General features: G+C 46.2%; 1 long non-coding RNA gene across 1 annotated transcript; it reads right to left on the bottom strand.

Moving 5' to 3' along the window:
- Window positions 1-5,807: 5,807 nt before the first annotated feature.
- Window positions 5,808-6,440, bottom strand: LOC123081936 (uncharacterized). Its single transcript, XR_006438854.1, has 2 exons — window positions 6,200-6,440; window positions 5,808-6,110 (listed from the first exon to the last, which is right to left on the bottom strand). It is a non-coding gene; the product is annotated as an uncharacterized lncRNA (long non-coding RNA).
- Window positions 6,441-8,308: the final 1,868 nt, after the last annotated feature.

Below are 8,308 nucleotides of genomic sequence, written 5' to 3'. Positions count from 1 at the left end.
CATAATATTTTTCATACATTGTCACTCTTGATTCATTGCATATCCTGGTACACCGCCGGAGGCATCCATATAGAGTCATAATTTGTTCTAGTATCGAGTTGTAATCATTGAGTTGTAAATAAATAAAAGTGTGATGATCATCATTCAATAGTGCATTGTCCCCCGAAAAAAAGAGAAAGGCCAAAGAACAAAAAAAGAAGGCCCAAAAAAAGGGGCAATGCTACTATTCCTTTTTCCACACTTGTGCTTCAAAGTAGCACCATGTTCTTCATATAGAGAATCTCTTGAGTTATCACTTTCATATACTAGTGGGAATTTTCATTATAGAACTTGGCTTGTATATTCCAACAATGGGCCTCCTCAAATGCCCTAGGTCTTCGTGAGCAAGCAAGTTGGATGCACACCCACTTAGTTTCTTTTCTTGAGCTTTCATACATTTATAGCTCTAGTGCATCCGTTGCATGGCAATCCCTACTCCTTGCATTAACATCAATCAATGAGCATCTCCATAGCCCATTGATTAGCCTCGTTGATGTGAGACTTTCTCCTTTTTGTCTTCTCCACATAACCTCCATCATTATATTCTATTCCACCCATAGTGCTATATCCATGGCTCACGCTCATGTATTGCGTGAAAGTTTATGAGTTTGAAATTATTAAGGTATGAAACAATTGCTTGGCTTGTCATCGGGGTTGTGCATGATGAGAGCATTCTTGTGTGACAAAAATGGAGAATGACTAAACTATATGATTTTGTAGGGATGAACTTTCTTTGGCCATGTTACTTTAAGAAAACATAATTGCTTTGTTGGTTTGCTTGAAGTATTATTATTCTCTATGTCAATATGAACTTTTGTCTTGAATCTTCCTAATCTGAATATTCATACCACAATTAAGAATGCATTGAAATTATGCCAAGTAGCACTCCGCATAAAAAATTCTCTTTTTATCATTCACCTACTCGAGGACGAGCAGGAATTAAGCTTGGGGATGCCTGATACGTCTCCAACGTATCTATAATTTTTGATTGTTCCATGCTATATTATCTACTGTTTTGGACTATATTGGGCTTTATTTTCCACTTTTATATTATTTTTGGGACTAACCTATTAACCGGAGGCCCAGCCCTGAATTGTTGTTTTTTTGCCTATTTCAGTATTTCGAAGAAACGGAATATCAAACGGAGTCCAAACGGAATAAAACCTTCTGGAACGTGATTTTCTCACCGAACGTGATCCAGGAGACTTGGACCCTACTCCAAGGAGTCAAAGAGGCGGTCACGAGGGTGGGGGCGCCCCCACCCCCCTAGGGCGCTCCCCCCTGCCTCGTGGGCCCCTTGGTGCTCCACCGACGTACTCCTTCCTCCTATATACCTACATACCCCCAAACAATCAGAACAGGAGCCAAAAACCTAATTCCACCGCCGCAAATTTCTGTATCCACGAGATCCCATCTTGGGGCCTGTTCCGGAGCTCCGCCGGAGAGCGCCGTCATCACGGAGGGCTTCTACATCATCATAGCCCCTCCGATGAAGTGTGAGTAGTTTACCTCAGACCTTCAGGTCCATAGTGAGTAGCTAGATGGCTTCTTCTCTCTTTTTGGATCTCAATACAAAGTTCTCCCCCTCTCTCGTGGAGATCTATTCGATGTAATCTTCTTTTTGCGGTGTGTTAGTTGAGACCGATGAATTGTGGGTTTATGATCAAGTCTATCTATGAATAATATTTGAATCTTCTCTGAATTCTTTTATGTATGATTGGTTATCTTTGCAAGTCTCTTCGAATTATCCGTTTGGTTCGGCCAACTAGATTGGTAGTTCTTGCCATGGGAGAAGTGCTTAGCTTTGGGTTCGATCTTGCGGTGTCCTTTCCCAGTGACAGAAGGGGCAGCAAGGCACGTTTTGCATCGTTTCCATCGAGGATAACAAGATGGGGTTTATTTCATATTGCATGAATTTATCTCTCTACATCATGTCATCTTGCTTAAAGCGTTACTCTGTTTTTAACTTAATACTCTAGATGCATGCTGGATAACGGTCGATGAGTGGAGTAATAGTAGTAGATGCAGAATTGTTTCGGTCTACTTGTCACGGATGTGATGCCTATATACATGATCATGCCTAGATATTTTCATAACTATGCTCAATTATGTCAATTGCTCAATAGTAATTTGTTCACCCACCGTAGAATACTTATGCTCTTGAGAGAAGCCACTAGTGAAACCTATGGCCTCCGGGTCTATTCTCATCATATCAATCTCCATCACTTTAATCTTGCTTTGCTTTTTACTTTTCACTTTGCATCTCTATACCAAAAATACCAAAAATATTATATCTATCAGATCTCACTCTCGTAAGTGACCGTGAAGGGATTGACAACCCCTAATCGCATTGGTTGCGAGTAGCTATTGTTTTGTGCAGGTGCGAGGGACTTGAGCATGGCCTCCTACTGGATTGATACCTTGGTTCTCAAAAACTGAGGGAAATACTTACGCTACTCTGCTGCATCATCCTTTCCTCTTTGGGGAAATCCAACGCAAGCTCAAGAGGTAGCACGGATGCGTGGCTAGTGCCGCGGATGCGTGTGCTCGTGCATGAGCTCGGGGAAGGCAATGGGGGAGGTGTGGACGAGCTACAGAAGTGCACAAGGACGAGCAGAGATCGGGGACAAGAGGAGGAAGAAGCCATGTCGCGAACAGAGACGGTCGGCTACAGGTTTCTCGTGGGCGCGCGGCGACGAGCGCTGATAGAGGGATTACGAAGGGGGAGATGGCTCCAGGAGGACGGCGACAACGTGGTAAAACTGTTAGACACACTTACGAGCGCGAAGACGACGAGAGGGGGAGGGGCCGGAGCTAGAAGACGCCCTGGACGCGGCCAACGCCAGCAGAGCGCGCGCATTGCATGCCAAAGCTCGTGATCACCGTGTGCACTAGTGCCCACAGTACCACAAGTTAAGCCAAATGACGTCTGGGGTGGAGTCCTTCCTGGGTATGTTGCAACTGAGGTGGTAACTTGGTTAAATACGCAGTGGTTAAATGGTAAGCAACCCCTGAAGTTTGCTGCAGTAAACTTGAACATGCACTGGTGATTTACAGGGAAGTGATTGTGCTCAAAGGAGTTGTCTGCGATGATTACCTAAGGAAGAACTACAGTCCTGTTAAGTTTGAGGAGAATTAGACCAAGGACTAATATAGTTGCTTTGCAACTACCAAATCTGGTCAGAATACTAAATTAGGATGATGCACTCACATGAATCATCAACTTGAGCTTAAATTTGGCATAGAATGGCTATATGATGATATGAAGCTGCTGTAAAAGTTTCATACCATTTGGAAATGCCAAAGTGGCACTTGCTTCACAAAGCTTCATTCTGGACAGAAATTTGGAAAAATTCCACAGGGCAATTGGATTAACTAATTGAGCTAAAACTTGGTGGAGGGAGTTGATATAGGTAGAAGCATGTCCTGGTAAAGTTTCAGCTCAATTGAAGCAATATAAAATATAGTTGCTTCACAAACTAAAAATCTGACCAGAAACTAAGATTTGGGGCTTGGCTCACGTAGATGAGTTACATGAGCTCATATTTGGTGGAGAGTCATTATTTGATCATATGAAGGACCGTGAAAAATTGCAACTCATTTGGATATGCCTAGCTTGTACTTCCTTTACAATCACTTCCCCTCAGACAGGAACTTTGAAAAATTGCTCAGGAATATTTACTAGGCAAATTGAGTTTAATTTTGGCATGAGGCAATTATTTGGACAGGAAGAGATGTCCAAGAAGTTTGGGTTGAATTGGGTAAAGATAAATGGCACTTGCTTCACAAACTGCCATTCAGGACAGAACAGAAAAGGAATTAATTGAGCATGATGGGAAACATGGCCAATGACATATTTTTCCATATTTGAGGAAGATATGACCCAAACAATTTACCAGAATTAATTGGGAATTTTAGGAGTGGCAGAAATATAGGTTGCTTCACAACTTAGGGTTTTAAGGGTTATTCCTTGATCAGAAAAGGAATATTCCCAACAAAAGAATTTTGGGTTAGGTCAAGGATGGAAATGACATGATCTTAGGATGATGATGAGGGTGACAAGCCACTACAAAACCTATGAAGACATGATCTTCCCAAGTTTCGGAACCACATAGCCACGGAAAAGCAAATCAAAACAGGAAATCAAAGGAAAAAAGAGAAGGGCAGAAATCCAGGCTGTTACAAACCTTCCCCCCTTAAAGAAATCTCGTCCCCGAGATTTGGTTGCTCAGGGTTAAATAATTTTTCTGACTTTAAGAATCCGTTTCCAACTCTGGTTTCTTTTATTCATTCTCCTATAATATTTCCACTGAATTGGATCTGACTGACTGTCTTGATCTAGGGTGGCTTGCTTCGCTGTATCTGACATTCTAACAGGACGTACCTCATATGTTCCTGTTTATACTGACTCAAATTTTCTTTCATATCTGTTGGCTGAGCTAGTATCTGAAATATTATTTTTACGGACATACTTGTCCTTCTTGATATTGATCTTTACTGGAAATGTTATTCTCGTATCGAGTATCGAGAATATTCCACGGAGTTGGGGGAACACATCTTCCCGTGGAACAAAGAGTCTCTTCTATCCACGCATTGGATTCCTTGATTATATGTATATATATGTATATATATATAGAGAGAGAGGGGATGGATTTGCTATCCACACTAACCTGGGTGGCTGTTATCAGAACCCTTCGTTTGCTTTGAGATCCGAACCTTTGGGTGGATAATGTTCTGGTTTTATCATTTGTTGAATTTCGCCACGACCCGAGAGGAAAGCTGGGCCGGGCCTTTTTGGTGTCAGGGCTGGAAAAGGAAACCTACTGTCTGGGCATTGCAGGTGTACTTTGGGCAAAGTGACGACTCGCCTTTTCGAAGGAGCAGGGTGCACCAGTGGCTGCTTTGGGTCAGCTAATCAATCGATTGTTTCTGGTTATTTATGAAAAGTTCTAAGGTGCGGGGTACTTGTCTGATAGTGTGAAAACTGACATTTTCGTATTGCATGTTGTGAACAGTTGGGCACCGTTTAAGAGGAGCAAAATGGCCTGCGCCGCGCTGGAACAGGGGTGTAAGACTTGCCATCTTTAGTCTAGGTGAATTGAATAGTTTCTACACCGTCCTGTAGTCCTAGAACGCATTCTTCAGGTTGTCTGTCTCCTTTTTCTAGGATATGATGTCCGTCTCTCTGGTTGGTGAAAACGAGTAAATGTGGCAGTTCGATCGATGTGTCTGTATGTTCTAGCAATAGCGTAGCAGCATAATAGCAGGCCCTTGCTTGAATGCCAGCTTAATCCCTCCCTCCCTAGTCACAACAATACTGCATGCATCAAGGATAAGTCATGATCAAGCATGCTGCTACTGCATTTTTAAGTTACAGTACACTATACTAGTCAACATACCATGTAGTATTAAGTTAATCTAATTTGGTCAGTATGAGACGGTCATATTTTGGCTTAAGGACATACTGGTAATTACGTTTTGTCTAATTAATTAGACAAATCGCAGCCGACCGACGCCGCTGCAGCCCTCCGTCCCCAATGACGTCTAGATCCCGCCCCATGTTCTCGGGCATCCCGACGCTGCCTGCACGCTGGCGCTCTCACGTCAGGAGCTCTGTCAACCCGAAACCATCTGCACTTCTCCGAGCACACCGTCAACTCAAGTACTCAACGCTGTCAAAAAATTACAGCCTACCCTGCCTACATGCCGCCGACGGCAGCAGGAACTAGCAATTGTAGCATGTAGCAACTTAATTAGCTAGCTGGTCGAGAGTTCAACAGAGTGGAGTACTTGCCATGATATGGCCTCGTATTCTAGTGTCTACAAGTTCATTAACGGGACCGACTGGACAAGGTCGGGGTCATGCGGCCAGAGCGGTGGCATTGTCTCCGTCGGCGACCCGCTCCAAATTCTATAGGCTCGCATGCTTCCCTAGTAGAACGCCTTGCCCTTGTCGTCGTCGTCACCGCCGCCGGTGAGGTCGATGAAGACGGGAGGCGGCCAGCGCCGGCGGCAAACCTGTACGGGCTCGGCTTGGTATCAAGCCAGTGCCAGAGAGGACGGCGGCAAACCTGCATCCATTACGAAGCTCAGCTTTTCACACATGTCACCGCCCATTGACCAATCCCTGCGGCAGGAAAAAGATGAACTGCGCGCTCACCGTCGCCCGTGAGCAAGGCAGGTATCTCTGGCCCGGGTTGGCGTCTGTCCGCAAGGTCAGGCGGGCTGCCTTTGCGCCGCAGCTGCAAAAAAGAGCTGGCCCGTACCCCGTAGTCCAGCGTGTTCCCGTGTAGGGGAGAGGGTCTCTCCTGCTGCTCGCGAACCGAGACGAGGCGGAGCTACCTCTGGACGTGGCTGCTACCAGCAGAACTGCGGATGACAAAAGGAGGGTGATGGTTTGAGGCGTTTGGCCCAATGGATGTTGAGTGCCTGACGTTGGTACTTTTATAGTGATATCCAGCTGGGTGTATGACAGGCGATTGCATGCCGCTATAGTAAAAAAAGGAGCACCCGTGAGCCCTACACTAGAGATCATGATCTCCCGTACTGCCATGGCCACGTTCGATACGGCATGCAACATTATAGAGCATGGGCTACGGGCGGAAGGATGCTCATGGGCGCATCGTAAAAGATAAAATCACTCTCTCTCGATCTTTTTATGCGAGTGCACTGGCGTATGTTAACAATCCATTTACTTCACTAGGACCACGTACTTGCACCCCTGCGTTTTCTGCTGTTGTTTTTTAATATGTTCATGTTAATATTGTTTATGTTTTATTTACTCAACCCAGCCGACCACTAAAAAACTGCCCAGTTAGTTTCAGTGAAGTAAAATTACTCACAAAGTTTAAGCTTAAAAACTAATCCGGTGCAAATGAACTCAAAATAGATTCAACAAAGTATACTACTTAAACATACAAACTGAAACTCGGTGCCGTTTTCATAAAAAATTAAATGTCAGTCAAGCTAAACCTTACTAGTTCTAATTGCTATTGGATTATTCGACGATCTCCTTCCACTCAGCTCTGGACGGACCCCCGATCAATGGTACGCGTCTGTGCTGCGTCTAGGTCACCATACATGCTCCCGCCGACACCCCCCCCCCCCCCGCCCGCCACCACCTGGCCTTGCCTATATTGCAGTCATTGTTCCCGCTATCGCCTGCCCTTGCCTATACTGCAATCACTGCCTTGTAGAACTTGTGCATGGGGTCTAGGCACATAGACTCGCTCATACGAATGCACTCATCAATGAGATCACCGGGCACTCCGTATGCAAGCATCCAGATAGCTGCAGTGCATTTCTGATAAGAGGAGAAGCCAATCTTTCCAAGGGCATCCTCCTTGCACTCGAAATACTTATCGTATCCGACCACCGCTTCCCGGAGACGGTTGAAAGCATGCCTAGCCATACATAAACGACACTGGAATTTGTGATGTTTGAAGAGTGGGTTGGGTGTATCAAAGTAGTCCTTCCAAAAAAGGAAATGGCCGCTCTCTCGGTTGCGCTTGAACCCCGGGATTGAGCCCCGAAACAACGACCGCTGCCTACTAAGGTGGTCATGGACGACCAACACAGCAGCCACCATCTCCTCATCGTCAGATGAGGAATCATTGGAGTCGCAGAGGAAATTATGGAAAAATAACTCGTCGGCGGAGTCCATTTGCACCTTGGGGGCAAACTATCGAATAGCTTGCGGGCGTCATCGAAGAAGCTGGCCGGCGAAGAGAGCCGCGCCTCCCCTGGACTAGGTAGCTGGCCTGGCGGCATCCGACGAGCTTGGCAGCGACAGACGAGCATGGCAGTGTCAGACGAAGGTGCTGGCTGGGGCCGCGGGTGGCGACTTCGTGCTCGTGGCAACGTCGGGGTGGGGGAAGCTGCGATGGCCCAGGGACGAGGCGGTGGTGGCGACGACGGGGAGGTTGCGATGTGCAGGAGAGGTGTGTGGGTGCAGACTGCTGGCAAGGGCACCTGAACTAGGCGGCGGCAACGGGGTGAGGCGAGCGGGGGCTTGATGTCGATGGGGTGAAAGAGAACAGCCTATCTGCCACCGACTAGCAAGCCAAGGGAGGAGTACGCGGGCGTGGCACATGTCCGCTTCATTTCCATGCCGACGCAAATGACGCCCAAATTTAGGTCAGGAATGGGTCAGCGCGTCGGGCCATCGTTTTTGTCCGTGATGAACCAAACGGATGTGGGCGGACAAAATGGGTCGCCCGATTGGAGTTGCTCTTAGCCGTTGCACAACAAAAGATTATATCCATCCCAG

Source organism: Triticum aestivum, chromosome 4A (genome assembly GCF_018294505.1).
Source record: "Triticum aestivum cultivar Chinese Spring chromosome 4A, IWGSC CS RefSeq v2.1, whole genome shotgun sequence".
Taxonomy (NCBI): domain Eukaryota; kingdom Viridiplantae; phylum Streptophyta; class Magnoliopsida; order Poales; family Poaceae; genus Triticum; species Triticum aestivum.
Note: the sequence above shows the minus strand (reverse complement) of the source record. Positions and strands in the feature narration are given on the sequence as shown.